The sequence below is a fragment of the Hemiscyllium ocellatum genome, chromosome 10, assembly GCF_020745735.1.
Source record: "Hemiscyllium ocellatum isolate sHemOce1 chromosome 10, sHemOce1.pat.X.cur, whole genome shotgun sequence".
Taxonomy (NCBI): domain Eukaryota; kingdom Metazoa; phylum Chordata; class Chondrichthyes; order Orectolobiformes; family Hemiscylliidae; genus Hemiscyllium; species Hemiscyllium ocellatum.
In genome coordinates, this window is record NC_083410.1 from 35,030,862 (window position 1) to 35,052,280 (window position 21,419).

Here is a 21,419-nt window from a genome sequence, read left to right on the forward strand (position 1 = left end):
AAAGAGCACAGTTTATGTTTACTCTTAACAGCTTAACACCAAGGACAAAAATTTCCCCAGAAAGTTCAACTAACTCTCACAAGTGGAAATTCAATTAGTTATTATAAACAATAACAAGCTTGGCATTTAACCTGTATACCAAGAGGGTACTGGAAAAAGTATTTCTGACAAATTAGTCGTAGCAACACAAATTTAGACTTATTTTGTAAGCAATCTGTTCAATTTCATTCTCATTCTGGATCAGTGGTGCTGGAAGAGCACAGCAGTTCAGGCAGCATCCAAGGAGCAGTAAAATCGACGTTTTGGGCAAAAGCCCTTCATCAGGAATAAAGGCAGAGAGCCTGAAGCGTGGAGAGATAAGCTAGAGGAGGGTGGGGGTGGGGAGAAAGTAGCATAGAGTACAATGGGTGAGTGGGGGAGGGGAGGAAGGTGATAGGTGGAAAAGAAGAATAGGCAGGTAGGACAAGTCATGGGGACTGTGCTGAGCTGGAAGTTTGGAACTAGGGTGAGGTGGGGGAAGGGGAAATGAGGAAACTGTTGAAGTCCACATTGATGCCCTGGGGTTGAAGTGTTCCGAGGTGGAAGATGAGGCGTTCTTCCTCCAGGCGTCTGGTGGTGAGGGAGCAGCGGTGAAAAAGGCCCAGGACCTCCATGTCCTCGGCAGAGTGGGAGGGGGAGTTGAAATGTTGGGCCACAGGGCGGTGTGGTTGATTGGTGTGGGTGTCCTTTGAGATGTTCTCTAAAGCGCTCTGCTAGGAGGCGCCCAGTCTCCCCAATGTAGAGGAGATCACATCGAGAGCAACAGATGCAATAAATGATATTAGTGGATGTGCAGGTAAAACTTTGATGGATGTGGAAGGCTCCTCTAGGGCTGTGGATAGAGGTGAGGGACGAAGTGTAGGGGCAGGTTTTACAGTTCCTGCGGTGGCAGGGAAAGGTGCCAGGATGGGAGGGTGGGTTGTAGGGGGGGGTCGTGGACCTGACCAGGTAGTCATGGAGGGAACGGTCTTTGCGGAAGGCGGAAAGGGGTGGGAAGGGAAATATATCCCTGGTGCTGGGGTCTTTTTGGAGGTGGCAGAAATGTCAGCAGATGATTTGGTTTATGCGAAGGTTTGTAGGGTGGAAGGTGAGCACTGGGGCGTTCTGTCCTTGTTACGGTTGGAAGGGTGTGGTCTGAGGACGGAGGTGCGGGATGTGGATGAGATGCATTGGAGGGCATCTTTAACCACGTGGGAAGGGAAATTACGGTCTCTAAAGAAGGAGGCCATCTGGTGTGTTCTATGGTGGAACTGGTTCTCCTGGGAGCAGATACGGCGGAGGCAGAGGAATTGGGAATATGGGATGGCATTTTTGCAAGAGGTAGGGTAGGAAGAGGTGTAATCCAGGTAGCTATGGGAGTCGGTGGGTTTGTAAAAAATGTCAGTGTCAAGTCGGTAGTCATTAATGGAGATAGAGAGGTCCAGGAAGGGGAGGGAGGTGTCAGAGATGGTCCAGGTAAATTTAAGGTCAGGGTGGAATGTGTTGGTGAAGTTGATGAATTGTTCAAACTTCTCGCGGGAGCATGAGGTGGCACCAATGCAGTCATCAATGTAGCGGAGGAAGAGGCAAGGAGTGGTGCCGGTGTAATTATGGAAGATCTATGGATGTTCTATGTAGCCAACAAAGAGACAGGCATAGCTGGGGCCCATATGTGTGCCCATGGCTACCCCTTTGGTCTGGAGAAAATGGGAGGATTCGAAGGAGAAATTGTTAAGGGTGAGGACCAGTTCAGCCAAACGAATGAGTGTGTTGGTGGAAGGGTACTGTTGGGGATGTCGGGAGAGGAAAAAAACGGAGGGCTTGGAGGCCCTGGTAATGGCGGATGGAGGTGTAGAGGGATTGAATATCCATGGTGAAGATGAGGCGTTGCAGGCTGGGGAAACTGAAGTCTTGGAGGAGGTGGAGGGCATGGGTGGTGTCTCGAACATGTGTGGGGAGTTCCTGGACTAGGGGGAGATAGGACAGTGTCGAGGTAGGTCGAGGTGAGTTCATTGGGGCAGGAGCATGCTGAGACAATGGGTTGACCAGGATGGTCAGGCTTGTGGATCTTGGGAAGGAGGTAGAACCGGGCAGTGCGGGGTTCCCGGACTATGAGGTTGGAAGCTGTGGATGGGAGATCTCCTGAGGTGATGAGGTTCTGTATGGTCTGGGAGATGATGGTTTGGTGATGGGGGGTGGGGTCATGGTCGAGGGGGCGGTAGGAAGAGGTGTCCTCAAGTTGGCGTTTGGCTTCAGCGGTGTAAAGGTCAGTGCGCCAGACTACCACTGCGCCCCCTTTATCTGCTGGCTTGATGGTGAGGTTAGGATTACAGCAGAGGGAATGGAGGGCTGTGCGTTGTGAGGGTGAGAGGTTGGAGTGAGGGAGGGGGATAGACAAGTTGAGGCGGTTAATGTCTCGGCGGCAGTTGGAAATGAAGAGGTCGAGGGCGGGTAATAGGCCAGCGCGGGGTGTCCGGGTGGATGCAGTGTGTTGGAGGTGGGCGAAGGGGTCCTCAGAAGCTGGACAGGAGTCCTGATTGTGAAAGTAAGCTTGGAGGCGGAGGTGGCGGAAGAAGTGTTCAACGTCACACTGTGTATCAAATTCATTGATGCGTGGACGGAGGGGGATGAAGGTGAGTCCTTTGCTGAGGACTGATCATTCGTCCTCAGTGAGGGGAAGGTCTGGAGGAATGGTGAAAACTCGTCAGGGCTGGGAGCTGGGATCTGGTGTGGGTGTGGAGTTGGGAATGGGGGTGGAGCCAGTAACTGGAGTGGGTGTGATGGTGGGGGAATTGGGGGTGGAGTCATGAGCAGGGGTGGTGTTCCCCTCAGGGATCTGGGGGCCGGGAATGGTGACAGTGGGATCTGTGGGAGGCGTGTCAGCAGAATGCAGGTGAGTGGCAATGGTAGGGGCGGAAGTGGTGGCAGACACGGCAGAAAGGGTGGCGGAAGTCACTGAGCGTTGTGACATCAGCGATGATGTGAGGGGTGGAAGTGATGTCACGTGTGATATATGAGGAATTGTGAGGGGCGTAAGTGGTTGTGGGAGTTGCCATGATGGAGGTGGAAGTGACATCATCAATCAGCGTGGGGGTGGCAGCTGCACCAGCCACATGGCTAATGGATTCTAAGTAATTCCAGAGGCCAGGGGAATCTTCTGGAATGTTTGAGGAGCACTGGTTATGGAGGTGGGTACTTAGAGTTTTTGATGTTTGAGATGGAGTTGAAATACTGTTTGTTGAGAGTATGAATTCTCCTGAGGATGTAGTACAGAGTGGGTCCTTTGCAATTCTGAGAGAGTGTGGCCCTTAGCTGAGGCAGGGGTGACTGTAGAGATGTTAGGTGCTGGTGCATTGCTGCAAGCGTGAAGTGGAGGATCTTGAAGGAGAACTGTTGCTCACCATCAAGCCACCAGATAAAGGGGGCGCAGTGGTAGTCTGGCGCACTGACCTTTACACCGCTGAAGCCAAACGCCAACTCGAGGACACCTCTTCCTACCACCTCCTCGACCATGACCCCACCCCCCCATCACCAAACCGTCATCTCCCAGACCATACAGAACCTCGTCACCTCAGGAGATCTCCCACCCACAGCTTCCAATCTCATAGTCCAGGATCCCTGCACTGCCCGGTTCTACCTTCTTCCCAAATTCCACAAGCCTGACCACCCAGGCCAACCATTGTCTCAGCATGCTCCTACTTCACTGAACTCATCTCTATCTACCTCGACATTGTCCTATTCCCCCCTGGTCCAGGAACTCCCCACATATGTTCGAGACACCACCCATGCCTTCCACCTCCTCCAAGACTTCAGTTACCCTGGCCCCCAATGCCTCATCTTCACCATGGATATCCATTCCCTCTACACCTCCATCCGCCATTACCAGGGCCTCCAAGCCCTCCATTTTTTCCTCCACCTCCACAAAAATGCCATCCCGTATTCCCAATTCCTCCACCTCCGCCATATCTGCTCCCAGGAGGACCAGTTTCTCCACAGGACCCACCAGATGGCCTCCTTCTTTAGAGACCACAATTTCCCTTCCCACGTGGTTAAAGATGCCCTCCAACGCATCTCGTCCACATCCCGCACCTCCGCCCTCAGACCCCACCCCTCCAACCGTAACAAGGACAGAACGCCCCTGGTTTCACCTTCCACCCTACCAACCTTCGCATAAACCAAATCATCTGCCGTCATTACCGCCACCTCCAAAAAGACCCCACCACCAGGGATACATTTCCCTCCCACCCCTTTCCACCTTCCGCAAAGTCCGTTCCCTCCCTGACTACCTGGTCGGGTCCATGCCCCCCTACAACCCACCCTCCCATCCTGGCACCTTCCCCTGCCACTGCAGGAACTGCAAAACCTGCGCCCACACCTCCTCCCTCACCTCCATCCAAGACCCTAAAGGAGCATTCCACAGCCATCAAAGTTTTACCTGCACATCCACTAATATCATTTATAGCATCCGTTGCTCCCGATGCGGTCTCCTCTAATTGGGGAAACTGGACGCCTCCTAGCAGAGCGCTTTAGGGAACATCTCCAGGACATCCGCACCAATTAACCACACCGCCCTGTGGCCCAACATTTCAACTCCTCCTCCCACTCTGCCGAGGACATGGAGGTCCTGGGCCTCCTTCACCGCTGCTCCCTCACCACCAGACGCCTGGAAGAAGAACGCCTCATCTTCCGCCTCGGAACACTCCAACTCCAGGGCATCAATGTGGACTTCAACAATTTTCTCATTACCCCTTCCCCCACCTCACCCTAGATCCAAACCTCCAGCTCAGCACTTGTCCTACCTGCCTATCTTCTTTTACACCTATCCACTCCATCCTTCTCCCTGACCTATCACCTTCATCCCCTCCCCCATTCACCTATTGTACTCCATGCTACTTTCTCCCCACCCCCACCCTCCTCTAGCTTATGTCTCCACGCTTCAGGCTCTCTGCCTTTATTTCTGATGAAGGGCTTTTGCCCGAAACATCAATTTCGCTGCTCCTCGGATGCTGCCTGAACTGCTGTGCTCTTCCAGCACCACAATCCAGAATCTGGATTCCAGCATCTGCAGTCATTGTTTTTACCTACTCAATTTCATTCTCAGACAATCCAGAATCAAAGTATTCAGAAACTAAACATCTAATTCTTTCAGACACAACATGGAGCATTAATGGATTGTTACTGAATACACGTCTGTCTATAGGATCAGAGTATTGATGGATGCACAGATACAACTCTATTAGCTAGAATCACGTGCAGTCCATGCCAACATCATCATAATGTTTATTCCATCACTAAAGCATAACATTTCCAACCATTACTTGAGGTTTTAAAGTTTGATTAGTTGCCACTGTCATCCTTGGTGTTATATGCTCTTGTAAGTGTTTAACTTTACTAACAATCCAACAAAATGAAGTCTATTCTACCAATTTACACCACAAAATCTTGAACACCAAATGCAAATTTCATTTTGAAGGGTGCTTTAAAGATGGCATGTGTTGTCAAGTTTAACACTTAAAAGTGAATCTTCTACTAATTCAGAAATGAACAATTTGCTTTTCGATGCCAGAAACCAATTGCTCCAAATGCTGCATGTTGACATATTTACTAAGATGTTTTTCAGCATGGAACAGATTGAATATATGAGGGGGGAGGGCGGCAAAACCATTCACCAAGTGAAGCTAAACTAGTTAAACATTTGTCAGACAGCCTGCTAGTATTCTCAGCTCATGTTTTAATGCTGGCCAAAACTGAAGTGTCTGTTGAGGCTTTGGTAACTTGCAGACTCTGCTGAAAGGATGACATTGAGCATATTGTCTGGCTGTCAGTGTACATGTTATTCTTTAAGTTGCGGATAAACCAGATCTGTGATAGAGACATTGCTTGAATCATTTTATTTTAAAATAATAACCTGTTCAGGTCTGTTCTAACATATTTCTGGGACAGGTGGGACTTGAGCCCAGACCAACTAGGCCAACGGTAGGGCATGACAAGACCATTGGAATCATTGCTACATACCTCTGTTTATCAATGAACGATGGAACAGACTTGAGTGTCCAACCAACCTCCCGTTGTTCCTATGTTCTGAATGGTTACAGCCCTGCCTTGCTGCAAATTATGGAGTTCTTTTTGGCTGCCATTCCCCTACATAACAGCCTTTCTGGAACAAAAAAAATACATTATTGAGATGTAAATCATTTCTAGGTGTAGCTACACGTCATTGCTTACCAGAATTCACGATGTTAGGAAGGTTTCTTTCCAAATTTTCCCTGAAGATTATCATAATTAGAGTCCTAAGGCAAGATTTTCAATGGACCAAGTGAAGATAAAACAACAGTGTCCTATGATGGTAAAGTGTAATAGCTTAATGATGCACTTTTGGTAAATCTGGTTCTGGCTTTAACTGATGCCATCTTTAGAAAGATCAGAATACTGAGTTCCTCCACTTCAGAGCATGATTACTGATCTCCATTTTTTTCTGCATCTGCACCTCAACTCCCTCTTTGTGTGTTGTTGACTTTGCTCACAGCCGAGATGACTAGATTCTCCTTATACCCCTCATAGAGTCAAACAGCCCCTTTGGTCCAACCAGTCCATGCTGACTATAGTCCCAAACATTTTACATTTACAAACATTTTACATCTTTATCTTTCCTTTAACACCATGAGCACGTGGTGGGTGGCATGGTGGCACAGTGGTTAGCAGTGCTGCCTCACAGCACCAGAGACCCGGGTTCAATTCCCGACTCAGGCGACTGACTGTGTGGAGTTTGCACGTTGTCTGCGTGGGTTTCCTCCCACAGTCCAAAGATGTGCAGGTCAGGTGAATTGGCTATGCTAAATTGCCCATAGTGTTAGGTAACTGTAGGGGTGTGGGTGGGTTACGCTTTGGTGGGTCGGTATGGACTTGTTGGGCCGAAGGGCCTGTTTCCACACTGTAAGTAATCTAATCACGTCATGTATTTTGCTCTGGGCATTCTCAGAATTTGTTCCACTCACTCCTTCTCCCTATCTGTCTACAACATTAAAAAAAAATGTTCCAGCCCCTTTCAATTCTGAAGAGGTCATATTGGACTGGTTTCTCTCTCCACAATGCCACAAGACCTATTGAGTTTCTCCAGCACTCATCAGAATTTCAGAAAGGTCTGCCATGAATGACTCTGCCAATCAAGGTCTAATTACCCACAAGGGATCTTAATTGTTATTTTGGGATATGATTGGGCAGAACATATGTTAAGATCAGTCATCCCTGTTTTGCTTTGCCAGTCCGTATATAAAAATATCATTAAATGAGTAATTATAGGTATTTCCTAGTCAACATAGTGAGAGATGTTATTACACACTTCTAGAGCTGGTAGGACTTGAACCCAGGCCTCCTAGCTCATAGGTAGAGAGACTACATCTGGACCAATCGCCCCACTCCCATTAGGTGCATAATTATGAGCACATCAAACATGCACCATTATTTCTAGTATTCTGCATAACACACAATGTCTCTGCAGTTGTTTTGCGTGTTTGTTTCCTGTTTGTGAGGACGAGTTTAAAAAGTAGGGTTTAATTATTTTATGGACCGCCATGAGTTTTCCTCCCAGCTCCACAAAAACAATATTGGCTATTACTGCAGCTTTAATTTGTTTTTGCTGTTGCTGAAAAATTGTTCCATCCAATCTTTCACAAGCATTTAAATTTCCTGTCTTCCAGGGCAGGGGAATGGGTCTGGGTGGGTCGGTGTGGACTTGTTGGGCCAAATGGCCTGATTGCACACTCTATGTATTCTATGATGAAGAAAGGTTCAAGGGTAAAGGAGTTACTTGGGCAAATAGATGTCGAAAGTTTAAGCGTTCTCTGAAACTTCAATTTTCTCTCTCTATTTGCAGGTAATCTTCAAATAGGCTTTTGCTTGTTTTCCAATTAACTACTTCCACGAAGTATTTTCTCTGGACTAATTCACATTATGGTTGTTTGGTCTGAAAGATTATCCTTTTATCTGATTGATTCAATGTAAAATTACTGCCACATTATTAAACAGAATATTGTTTCTGCACCCAGTGTAGTCAACACATCAAGAAAAGTGACCCACTGTAGCAAGAATTCCAGGACTAGGTCAGTGCACATGGAAGTATTTATTTTTGCTGCACGCGACGTTTCACTACTGCATATATAACACAAAACAGTTGGAATAGCCACACCCAGCAAAGAGTGACTTTAATAATGATTGATCTAACCATAAATGTGCAAACGTGACCACTGTCCTTTTGAAACCTAGCCTCACGCCTACTTTATTTTTGTGTAATGCTCTGTTTATTCTATGGAATTGCTGTAGCTATGAGATTGTTTCCATTCGGCTGGGAAAATGAATCGTGTATCGAGCAGGGGATTCAGATTTTAAGTCAAATTTGACTTGTTTGTGCAAAGAACACACAGCCTGTAAACCAGATAATTCCAGGGCATAATTTTGTTTGTACTGCGTCCAGTTTATTTATGGACTGGCCGTATTTATGTTTACTTTAAGTGGTAGGTAAGGATAAGCAGAATAACACAAGTTTCTAAGCAACAACTGAGTGATTTAAGATTTTAATGAAATTCTAGTCAATCTGTTCAGAGATGTTATACCCAACTCTGGAGCAAGTGGGACTTGAACCTGGATCACCAGCACTGCATCACAAATGCCCTTCCAGCCAGGGTTTGTTTAAATTGTTAATGTCCATCAGCCGTTGTCAAGTTTGGTGGGTGATTAAGTTGCCAATTATGTTGTATTACTCTCATTAAATCTGGTAAACAGAGCTATGTTCAAATTTTAGTTCTCATTTTGACATCAGTTTGTGTCATGTTATTAGAAGAAATGTGCTGTATATCTATCTCTTGATCTCCTACAAAACTGATTACCAACAACAGAAGTCCTAAATTGCAAGTTTGCATTTATATAACACTTTTCACAACTTCACAATGTGCCAAAATACTTTACAACCATTTAAGTACTTTTTAAAGTATTGTCACTGTTTTAGTGTTTAAAAAGAACAGCCAGTTTACAGACAGCAGTGCGATTATGACCAGATAATCTGTTTTGAATGACGTAGGTTCCAGGATAAGTTTTGGCCAGGACATACAAACCCCCTGTCCCTGTTTGAAATAAGAGAGGGCCATTGGCGATAGAAGAACAGTCTGGAAATAGTCAGTAGGTCTTGTAGAATCTGTGATAAGAAAAACAATTGACATTTCAGGTTCAACATTTGTTTAAGATTTACACATTTGCATCATTTTTATTCTGAGCAGACAGAGACTTGGATTAAGACTTTGTCTGAAAGAGCAGATTTTCTGCAAGTGTTTCCTATTCTAAAATGACATGCAGCTATGTTTATGACCTGTACTTTTAGGGTCAAAATCCAACTGTTACGAAGGACACCTCCAGAAGTAAATGAGAAGGTAATGTGGCTGCTGAGTGGAGTTTACGTATTGGTGTGTGTTTGCAGCTCCAGTACTACCAAAAACAAGCATAGCATTTGAGGTCATTTGATTTCACTCTTGCTTCTGAGTCACAAGCTGTACTCAACATTCACTACAGAGCTTGAAAACAAAAACTGACGCTCAAGTGCAGTTTTGAGTGGGTGCTTCACTGTTGTAAGTGTTGTATTTCAGATAAGGATATGCCAGCATTAGGTGGGGGGGCTGGGGTTAAAGGATTTTGATCCAGTGACAGTGATGTAACAGCAATATATTTCAAGTGTAGATGGTTTATAGCTTGGAGAGGAACTTGCTGGTGTGGTGTTCCCATATATTTAGTACTCCTGACTTTATAGATAGTGGAGACTGAGAGTTGGAAAGTGATGTCTAAGGAGTCTGGGTGAGTTACTGCATAACATCTTGTACATGGCACATACTGTTGGCACTTGTTGCCATTGGTGAGTGGAGTGAATTTTGAAGGTGCCAACTGAGCAGGTGGCATGGTCCTGAGAGGTATTGAGCTTCTTGCGTTTTTGGGGCTGTGCTCTTCCAGGCCTGCAGAGAGTATTCCACCACACCCCTAACTTGTGCCCTTATCATTGGTGAACAGAAGATAGGAAGTGAGTCACTGCAGTACGTCTAGCACCTGACCTGCTCTTACAGCCACAGAATTTATATAGCTGGACCAGTTCAGTCCTCATGACACCATCCTCATGACCTGTCCTGCCTGCCAATCTTCCTTCCCAACTATCCGCTCCACCCTCCAATCCAACCTATCACCTTCATCCCCACCTCCATCCACCTATTTTACTATTAGCTACCTTCTCCCCAGCCCCACCCCTCCTCCCATTTATCTCTCCACTGTGGAGGCTCCCTGCCTCATTCCTGATGAAGGACTTTTGCCTGAAACATCAATTTTCCTGCTCCTCAGATGCTGCCTGACTTGCTGTGCTTTTCCAGCACCACTCTAATCTTGACCCTGATCTCTAGCATCTGCAGTACTCACTTTTGCCAAGTTCAGTTTCTATCAATGCTAACACCCCAGGATGTTGGTAGTGTGAGATTCAGCAAGGTAATCTAATTGAATGTCAACAGGCTACTATTAGAGTATTGGGAGAAAGTGAGGACTGCAGATACTGGAGATTAGAGTCAAAAAGTGTGGTGCTGGAAAAGCACAGTAGGTCAGGCCACATCCAAGGAGCAGAAGAATCGAAGTTTCAGACATAAGCCCTTCATCAGGAATGTCGGGGGGGTGGAAAGGGATCTGAGAGAAACATACAAGGGTGAAGGTGGGTGTGGGGATGGTAGCTTGGAACTCAATAGGTAGACACAGGTGGGAGTTAATGGTGATAGGTCAAAGTTGGTGGAAAGGAAAATGGCCAGGTAGGACAGGTCAAGTGGTGGTGCCAAGTTGGAGGGTTGGATCTGGGATGAGGTGGAGGGAGGAGAGATGGGAAACAGGTGAAGTCGATGTTAATGCCATGTGGTTGGAGGGTCCCAAGATGGAAGATGAGGTGTTGTTCCTCCAGTCATCGGGTGGCTTGGATTTAGCAATGCAGGAGGCCCAGGACTTGCAGGTCCTTGGCAGAGTGGGAGAGGGGAGTTGAAGTGGTCAGCCACAGGGCAGTGGGGTTGTTTGATGCGTATGTCCCAGAGATGTTCCCTGAAATGTCCTGCAAGTTGGCGTTCTGTCTCCTCAATGTAGAGGAGACCAAATCAAGAGCAATGGACACATTAGAAGAGGTGTTTGGATGTGCAAGAAAATCTCTGCTGATGTGGAAGGATCCTTTGGGCCTTGGTCAGAGGTGAGAGGGAGGTGTAGGCCAGATTTTACACCTCTTGAGGTGGTAAAGGAAGATGCTGGGAGTGGAGGTGGGGTCCATGAACCTAACGAGGGAGTCACTGATGGAATGGTCTCTGCAGAATGCAGATAGGGGTGGGGAGGGAAATGTATCTCTGCTGGTGGGGTCTGATTGTAGGTGGCAGAAATGGTAGAGGATGTTAAGAGTATTGCTCACATGTGAAGCTGTTGTCAAGGTCTTGCTGCAAGTGGTGCTGAACATTATGTACCCATCAGTGAACTTCTGACCTTAGGGAGGGAAGGTCATTGAAACAGCTAAAGATGTTTGGGCCCAGGAAACTACCCTGAGGAGCTGAGTGTTCCTGTGATGCAGTGTTAGTGCTCCTACATCTGGACCAAGTGGCCTGGGTTCAAGTGTCATCTGCTCTAGAGTTGTCATAACATCTGTGAACAGGTTGATTAGAAAATATCTATCCTGAGGAACACCAGCAGTGATGTTCTGCAGCTGAAATAATTGAGCTTCAACAACCACAATGATCTTCTTTCCATTATGTGTAACTCCAGCCAGTGGAGCATTTTCCCTTCTTCCCATTGGCCTCAGTTTTACAGGGGCTCCTTGATGCCATATTCAGTCAAATGCTTTCTTGATGTCAAGACAGTCTTATCTCACCTCTAGATTTCAGCTCTTTTATCCATGTTTGAATCAGGTAATGAGATCAGGAGTTGAATGGCAGAATCCAAATGGTGTATCAGTGAGCAGTTTATTCCTTTATGTGCCACATGATAGCACTGTTGATGTTTTCCGCTGCTGTGCTGATGATTGAGAGTACACTGATGCCTTCACTGCTGTTGCTGGAATGTTTTCAGTGCCATTGCCTTTGCAGTAGCCAATGCCTTCATCAATGTTTTGATTTCATATGGAATGAATCAAATTGGTTGAAGACTAACATCTGTAATGCTGGGGATCTTAGGAGGAGGCCAAAATGCATTATAAGGCTGTAGATGATGGTTGAATCCAGTTCTGCTAATGGCCCACAGTGCATTATGGATGCCAGATTTGGGTTGTTAGATCAGTTTGAAATCTCTGCTGTGCCATTTCGTATGGTGGTATATGCCACAAAATATAATGGCAGGTATACTCGACATAAAGATAGGACTTCATCTCCACAATGACTCTGTAATTATCAAGGAAAGATGCATCTGAGACCATTAAATAGGTGAAATCAGTAACATGCAAATTTTTCTCTTGTTGATTACTTTATCCAAATCCAGTCTAGCAGTTATGTATTTTAAGACTTGATCAGCTTGGTCAATAGTGGTATGAGCAAACTAATTTTGATGATGGACATTAAATCTCCTACCCCGAGTATATTCCATGCTTTTGTCACCCTTGGTGCTTTCTCCAAGTGGTGTTCAACATGGAAGAGTACAGATTCAGCAGCTGAGGAGGAGGCTGCAGTAGGTGATAATCCGATATGGAAACCTCCTGCTATGTTTCACCTGATGCTCGTAGCTTCATGTCCTTGTGTCCAGAAGTGTCGTCAATGTTAACAGTACTCCAGGTATTACCCTTCCAAATGCACACACTGTCACACTGTTGGTGGTGGTCTGTCCTGCTAGTGTGACAGGACATATTCAGGGATGGTTATGGTGGTGTCTGGAATATTCTCCTGTACCGTATAATCACATGATGAATTTCTTCAGCCAGAGAGTTGTGAATCTGCTGCAGAAGACTGTGGAAGCCAAGGCATTGCGTATTTAAAATATAGGTAAATAGATTGTTGATTTGTAAGGGAGTTAAACGTTACAGAGAGAAAGCAGGAAAACATCTTTGAGAAAAATTTCAGCATGATTGAATGGCAGAGCAGACTCAATGGGCTGAATGGCTTAATTCTGCTCCTATAGCTTTTGGTCTTTTGGTTGAGTTCACTGTTAGCCTTTCCAGTCCCTAGGTGGATGCTGTGTGATCCACCCAGTTTCATTCCTTTCTTTAGACTTTGAGCAGTGATTAAAAACTGAGGAGTTTGCTAAACCATTTCAGAGGCCAGTTAGATGACAATCACATTGCTATGGGTCTGGAGCTGTAAACAAATCAAAAAAGTGAGGATGGCAGGTTTCCTTCCCAAAAGAGCAGGGTAAAGCAGATAAGAATTCATGACAATTGTTACATGGCTCCCGTTAGATTAACTTTTAATTAAAAATTTTACTGAACTCAAATTTCAGCATCTGGCCTGGTGAGATTTGGTCTGGGTCTTTGGACTACTTGTCCAATAATATTACCACAATGCAGCCCCTCCTCTTGCAAAACATTCCATGGAGATATTTTTAAGACAGGCATGGAGAACTACTCTTGGTGTCCTCGTCAATATTGATCCTCCATCAATGTTACTAGAACAGACCAGTTGGTCATTAACATCATTATTTGTGGGACCTACCTATATAACTGTTTGTGTCACGTTCTCTGTAATACAGAGGTGACTACAGGTCAAAAGTACTTTGGAAGTGTGTGTCTCTGATGGACATTAATGACTGTAGCATTGGGCTGAATCTCACGCTTTTTTGGCGGTGTCAATTTTGTGAAGTTTCTTAGAGCATTACTCTCTTCGAGGCTGATCAACTTTTCTCAGTGCAAATGACTGAACATACTTCATTAACAACCAACTCTGACTGAATGGAGCCTGTCATATCCAATTCTATCACTGTTCCTCAACTCGCCTTAACCATAGCAACCCTCCACTGCTAGGATATCTCAGAATGAACTGGCATCCCTAGCACTGCCACCACCTGTACATGACCTTTGTGCCCATACTCAAGCATTGGCGATCAAAGCTGCCCTGCACAGTAGCTGACATATGCCTTGGACGTGGGAAATAAGGAGGAATTCGGTGTGCTGCATTGTGAACAGGGACCAAAGGGTCCTTCTGAGGAAGGGTCACTTAACCCAAAATGTTAACTCTAATTTCTCTCCACAGGTGCTGCCAGAGCTTTTCCAGCAATTTCTGTTTCTGATTGACAGCATCCAGTTTTTTTCAGTTTTTACCTACAGGTCCTGATAGGTGGAGTGCTAAGGAGGCAGGACTCCATCACTTCACCCTAGGAATACCAGCGGAGGTTATGGTATCAGACCCTGCCAGTGTGGTCTGAGGTAGTCACCCAGGAACAAAGGCATGGCCATTGGAAGGAATGCCCAGCATTATAGAAAGAAGGTAAATGACCATCTCCACTGTTATGGGCCAGGCCAGACCCTCTCAAAACATTTTAAGAAGGTAGGCCAGACCCTAACTTTGTTCTTAGGCAGATGTAAAGTGGATATTCCGGGAGTAATGCAGCTGATCAAGACACTCAGCTTTATACACAACAGAATCTATTTAAACATTATGGATGAAACATAAACAAAAGAAAGCAGAATTTAGCATAACTCAACTAACTGCTCCAATTCTCACACATCCCTTGGTAAATGGTAAGTTCAAACACAGTTTCTTACAGGGAGGAGAGTTTTCAGAGAGAAAGTTCAGGCAAAACTCCTATTGAAGCATGGAACCTTTTCTCACTGTAACTGCTTCTCTGCTACCAGCAGTTTTCTGACTGCTTGCCTAAAACTAAACCAAACTAGAAAACATTTGATCTGGGAGAACTGGCCATTCCTTTTTCATTGCACAATTGTTTTAAAAAGTCCCTGAAGTCATCCTCTGATTGTTGACTTAGGCAGTGTCTGTTAGCCATTTCAGCACCGCTGACATAACAACCCATCATGGAAAAATGCCAAGGAAAACATAACCTTGTTAAAAGGGCATCATTGTCACACTGTCTATCAGTGTAAGTGGCACCACTTTCTCTCTGATATCCGACACTCTCATTCTCTGCTACTGCACCCACCTCCCACGAAGGTTCACGTTCTACGACTTCCGTGAATGCCTGCATAATCTTCCCTCTCACCGATTGTAATATTCGGACCCCCCCTCCCCCCGTCCACCACCACCCTACTACAACACTAACACTGCATGCCTTGTATATTGCCATCTTACATGCTTGGGACACCTCTCCATCTTTACCAGAAGTAACAGCTGTGCCATCCACTCTTATCTCTCTTAATCCTTCCACTCTCTAATTCCACAATAAGGCAGAAAAAATCAAGACAGGTGATCAGTTCTCCACATTTGACTCTTCACCATTTATAAAGAGAGCATCCTAAACCTTACAGCCCTGAGTGACTGACTGCATCAGGACCCAAACTGGAGGCTATCCTTGACTTACTATGTAGGAAACCACACACTGGATACTGTCTCCTCTGGCCTGACTGAGACTACAAGTTTGAGTCTCTGGCTGAGGGGGAGAATCACAAAATGGCAGGGCAGAGATGCTGTGGTTATCCAAGTAAGCTCAAGGTGAGTGAGTGTTAAGTACTTCATTGACTGTTAAGCATTTTAAAATGCACAGTAGTTGTGAAAGGCACTAGATAAAAGTTTATTTTCTTTCTACCTTTCTTCTTGTTCTGGTTCCAATGTCATCCTCAGGGAGTTGTTGCAAAAAAAATCATCAAAAAAAATCTTTGCACGTCATGAATGGTGTTGGGTAAGGAGTCATCTTAATTGCTTTTGTTTCCTGTTTGTCTGTATTGTTGTATTGCCATCACAGTTGACCATGTGTCCCAAGAATTGAACTAGTTTCTTAGAGAATTCACAGTTGCTTTTATGAGTGAAATCTTCAACCTGTAGGTGCCTAAAAATTGCCTCTGATCATGCTCCTCAGTCATTTGTTGTATGAATGTGTTAGCCATGTAGTAGCATATTGGATGTTTACATTGAAAAATCTGAGTTAAGGTGATGGTGAATGGCAGTCTTTTGAAGCAAAAGTTCCTAAGTGGAGTCATAAAGATTGTAAACAATTTTGATTGCTTATCCAATAGCATTAATTACGACCATCTCTTGTATCAGGGTTCATGAAGACTTATTTTGGGTAGCTGAGTTAAACTCCTGTTGACTGTAGACATAGTGAATTTTTCTTGCCACCGTTGAATTGGGTGAACTTTAATACAAATTCAGCTGGACTCATTAGGTTTGGGCACAGTATCCATGTCCAAATACCACTCGGTTGGTTCGTTACTAGGGAAACATTACCCATTCTGATCATTTCAAGTTGTTTCTCAATTTGTTCATTTTTTAAAAATGCGTAATTTTCCTGGATGTGTTCAGAAATAATGGCTTAGCATCTTTATTTAGAGGATACTGGAACAAGTCTTGTACTTCTCCCATTCATTTAAGCAATTTAGATACTCCTGTTTAAAGGACTATTTATATCTTCAGCTTTTCAAAGAAGATTGAGGGTAGTCACGTGTTCCTGCTTAAGAGTGAACATTCTTGATTGGGAAGAATGTATAAATTCTCTTCCACCCGAAACCACAAGTTCCTTGTAGCATTCATTTTATCTTTGTATTGCAACTCTTGAACCATGAAGTTGTGTTGCTATAGGGTCTCAGCAGTATTTCTTCAAACATAGTACACTATCCGATTATATAATGATATTTAAAGTTTATTAAGTTTAAAATGTGTATGATGTCAATTGACATGAATATCATCTTGCAAAAAGGCTAGTATTTAATCCCTTATTTCTTCCAGAAATACTTTTTGACTTGTCCCTATTGTATAAATTGTTCTACCTCACAATATTCTTATGTGATTAACTTTTCAAATATTTGCTACTCTGCGACTGTCTTAATTTGTCACATTTTCTGAAAATGACCTATTGTCTTCTAGGTACAGCATATTTTATATAGTTGAGTAATCCTTGGAGTTGTGAGGCTTCCTTACTCCATAGCAATGGCAATGACTGTCAATATCTGATTTCTGTCCCAGTCGCTGTTTGGCTTCTCATGCGTGTCTTTTGTGACCCTGTACCTCAATGTGGAATGGATTCTATTGATCCCCTGTGATAAGGTTGACGTTTTCTCAGGATTGATTTGTGCTTAACTCACCATCCGAATAGTTTTCTTTAGAGTGAAATCTTTTATTGACCATAATAAATCTGTCAAATACTCATCAGTAATTCCAACAACAATTTTGCACGTTATGAACTCTGACCTTAAACCATTATCTTCACATTTTTCCACCAATCTATTGAGATCATTAGCTATTAGATCCAGTAGATGTTGAAAATTTTTGGTAAATCTTGCTGTGGCAACAATTTCTTTTGTTGTACAGTTAAAGTATTTGTCAAAAATTTTCAGCATTTCTTCAAAATTATTTGTTGTTTGCATTACACATTGGTGAACTATAATGTTATTAGCTATAGTCCCAGTTGAATACAAAAATGTATATACTTGTTGAGCTTGTAAGTTAGTTTCTAATTTGGAAGCATTCTACATCATAAGAACTGTTTTCTTTGAATTAATCAACTATGTTCCATTTGACGTATCTCTGACATAACATTTTGATCGTAATAGTAATTCAGCTGTGATGTTTTCCTCATGTCACTCATTATTTTCCTTGTTATAGACTATTTAAACTTTGCAGAATATCAACACAGTTGCTACTAATCTAGAAGGTTTTAGAATCCCACCTTCTGTAAAATGCAGGATTCCTGTATTCTGTTCACAGAATGGAGGATTCTCACCTTCTGTGACCAAAATAGAAATTTCTGCCTTCTCAACTTCTCACAAGCGAATCCCACAAACCTTAATAATTGACTTCCAATTCTTTAATGCTTTTACTAAATGAACCCTCCTGCCTGCAGCTTCAACAAATGACTCCCATACATAACTCAATAACCTGCTATTCATGGTTTCATTTAAGATGAATCCCATTCCTTTCGAGGCTTTTCCTAGATGTCTCCCATTGTTTCTAGTTTGTGGCGTGGCTGAACCTTCCTCGAGTGTGGAAACAGCTCTGACCCAGGTGGCAACCTCAGAACAGGCTGCACATCTGGTGGCTTGGTTTGTGCCGGTGAACCTGAGGGAAGGGGACAGTCCTTCTCGGTATCACCTGGTCTACCACCACCTGCAGATCCCTGTTGTCAAAGCAGGGTGTCAATTTGCCATTTCACATGGAACACATAGGGCAGCTCCAGTCTGATAATGATTTAACTGTGTTCATAGCTGGGCTTTAAAGATGGCACCAGCTTCAGGGTTCCTGAGAGGTCTTGGCAATGGTATGTGCAGTGGGAGAATACAAAGAGGAGGGTACCATAAGGGTGTGGCGCATAGATAATGAGGTGCATTTGGGGAAAATGGCACAAGATATTTCGCCAGGCCTCATGGAAAACTCAAATTGACATTTAACTGATTTCTGGCAAAATACAGCCCAACGTTTCTGCCAGTGGGATACAAGATCTCTAATCAGAATTCAATTTCATGAACCGGAGCCAAGTCATGTAGTTATGCAAGAGAATTTTTATTATTCCCCTGCATAGCAAGGTAAGACTGCAGAAACCATGGAAATGTATCTTTAGGCATACCCACCAAAATGTTCGTGATTATGGTCCTATGACTTATTGAAAGACAATTCCAAAGATGATCATCGTCTTGAATTAGAGGATGGCAGTAACTTCCCATGACACAATGGTTTATTTTACAAATTTGATCTACCCAACACTAAGCTTCTGCCACTAGAAGCACCCATTTGGAATTCCTGGAAGGAAATAACCTGGCTCTTCACTTGAAAAGACATGGTTCAAGATGGGCTAGCAGCACTGTCTGTCTTCCAACATCTTCCCCATGCTGTGGGACATGGCTTCACTTCAAGATTAACCATTTGTATTATCTAACAAGTAGGTTTTAACAATACAAAGATATAAGCAGTTCTTATACTCCAAGACAGTTGTCTGCTCCCTACTCCATTCTGTCTAGAGGGTGTAGTCTCTCTGACCTCTCACCTTACATGATAACATGCATTCAATGTTTGTAAATGAGCTTTGGCATTTAAGTGTCACAGCGGCTCCGGCTCCTTCCCTACCTGATTTCCTCACGTACATACATTTTGGTAAAGTCCCTGGAGAATATTCAACATTGGGAAGCTAAGCTAAATTTTCCATGCCCAACTCCCAAGCACAATTTGGCTGGCTTAATTCTGAATTTGTAACAAAGAAAAAGAAAATAAATAATGCATTTAATTATGCATCTGTTGTTTTAGAGAGCATGGGGAAGCAATTGGTGTGGATTACATCAAATTATACAATGTAAATGGTTTGAAATGTATCAATGGGGAAGTGGCAGAGCTTGTGCCTAGTCTGGGTAGATGATAAATCCAATGCATAACCATTGTTTTAAGGAAATATGCATTAGGACCTGGAATATAAATGGTAGAGCTGGAATTTCCCATTTGCAGTTGAATTGTGATGGGAGTGAATTTCATGGCTTCTCATTCAACAATGTCCAGGATGACTTTTCTCATGCAATCTTCCACTTTTCACCTATTTATTTATGCACGCAGCTATCGGGTTTGTCTGTTGCAAAATTGCACAGCAATTAAGGAAGCCAGTTACAGTCAATAACATGGTGTTGTGTGATTTTCATCTTTGTCCATCCCAGTCCAACACTGGCACCTCCACATCATTGTTCACACGGTGTGACATAGAGGCTTCCCAAAGAGGTCATTGTCATTAGCTCAACAAGGAGCTCTGAGGTATGTCACCACATCCAATTGTACATCATCATAAACAAAGATTTCATGCTGCAGTGGTAGTAGAATTGTTCCAGTAAGCCAACACAAAAGATGGCCCCCTTAAAAGGAAGGTGGTTCCCCCCCCCACACTGTGGATCATGTTCTTGCATATTTCCACTGCAGTGTAAGAAAGCAGTGACCTCCAAAACTTGTCATGGAATGTGGTTTACAAATGGGAACTTCAGATTTTGTTTTAATTATCTTAATGTTATGAAACTTGTTTAGTTTGCATGACAAAGAAGTAACTTGTACACACAATATAACATTCATGATTGCTTGAGGCCATTACTTTTAACATGCATTATTGAGTTGGTTAACAGATGGAACGGAAGTACCATGGGTGATTTGGTGATAGGGAAAAGGAAGTCATGTTATATCTAAAAGCACTTCTGGATATTAAAAAAACCCCGAAAAAGCACTGTGTGCATTATTGATAATGTAAAATCTGCAAATGCTATGTAAATTAAAGGTAGATAGCTAGCGTTAGAGTGAAGACATGATTACTGCAACTGCCTTCAGCATTCCCTGAAAGTCAAAACTTTTTTCTCTAGGAATCTTTTCAGTAGAAATTCAGACCTGCTTAAATAGTTCAGAAGGAAAAACTGCAACTCCAGGGCTGCCCGTGCATACTGTTGAATATTAATTAACCATATTGTGTACTGAAATATATTAATTGTTTTATCATGCCTTTCTAATTCTGACTCCAGTTATGTAGTATTGTAAACTGTGCACAAGCTCTGCAGTAGCCACTCTAATAGTTAAAACATTTAGTATTACAACTATTGACTGGCATTGGGTGGTGACACATGGAATTCTGCCCTGGTTAGTCTGTTGCCAAAAGAACACAATGTTAAATGACATGCAGGTCCAAAAATGCTCTGGAATTTAATCAACTGGAAGCAGACTCACATGTGGAGGTTAAAAGGGTGGAGAGCACTATGTTTACATCTCATAGTAGCTGTTACAGTCTGATTCTACTCAGCAGTAGTTTTGAGTTATTACCCAGAGCTGAAAACTTGGTACAGCAGTACAACTGCTTTGCCAGCATGTTGTAGTTCCTTGATAGAATTGTAGAGCAAAGCAGTGAATCTGAATGACATAATTACAAGTGGGCAGTGAAAACTGAAACAAAGAAACTGTTATTATTGGCAGCCAGAGCTGGTTAAATCAATTACATTCCCGACGATGAACTTTACATGTTTCTCTAATCTCTTCCAATTTATCCTGATTTTTACATGATGGGAAGGGGGAGTTTTTATGGAAACTATCAGCTAATTTGAAATTTAATTTCAAGCAAGATTTCATCTGCTAGAACTAATCTTTTTAATATGAAATTTTAAAATAAAATTTCGGCAGAGGTTCTTGTCTGTTGTGATTTTGGACAAAGTTCCATGGGAAAATTGATGGTGTGTACACAGTTTATACAAAGGAACCTCTGCTAAAGTTACAGCAGATGATGGAGGAACACTATCACAAATGAATGGGATCAATATTTTACTGAATGGAAAA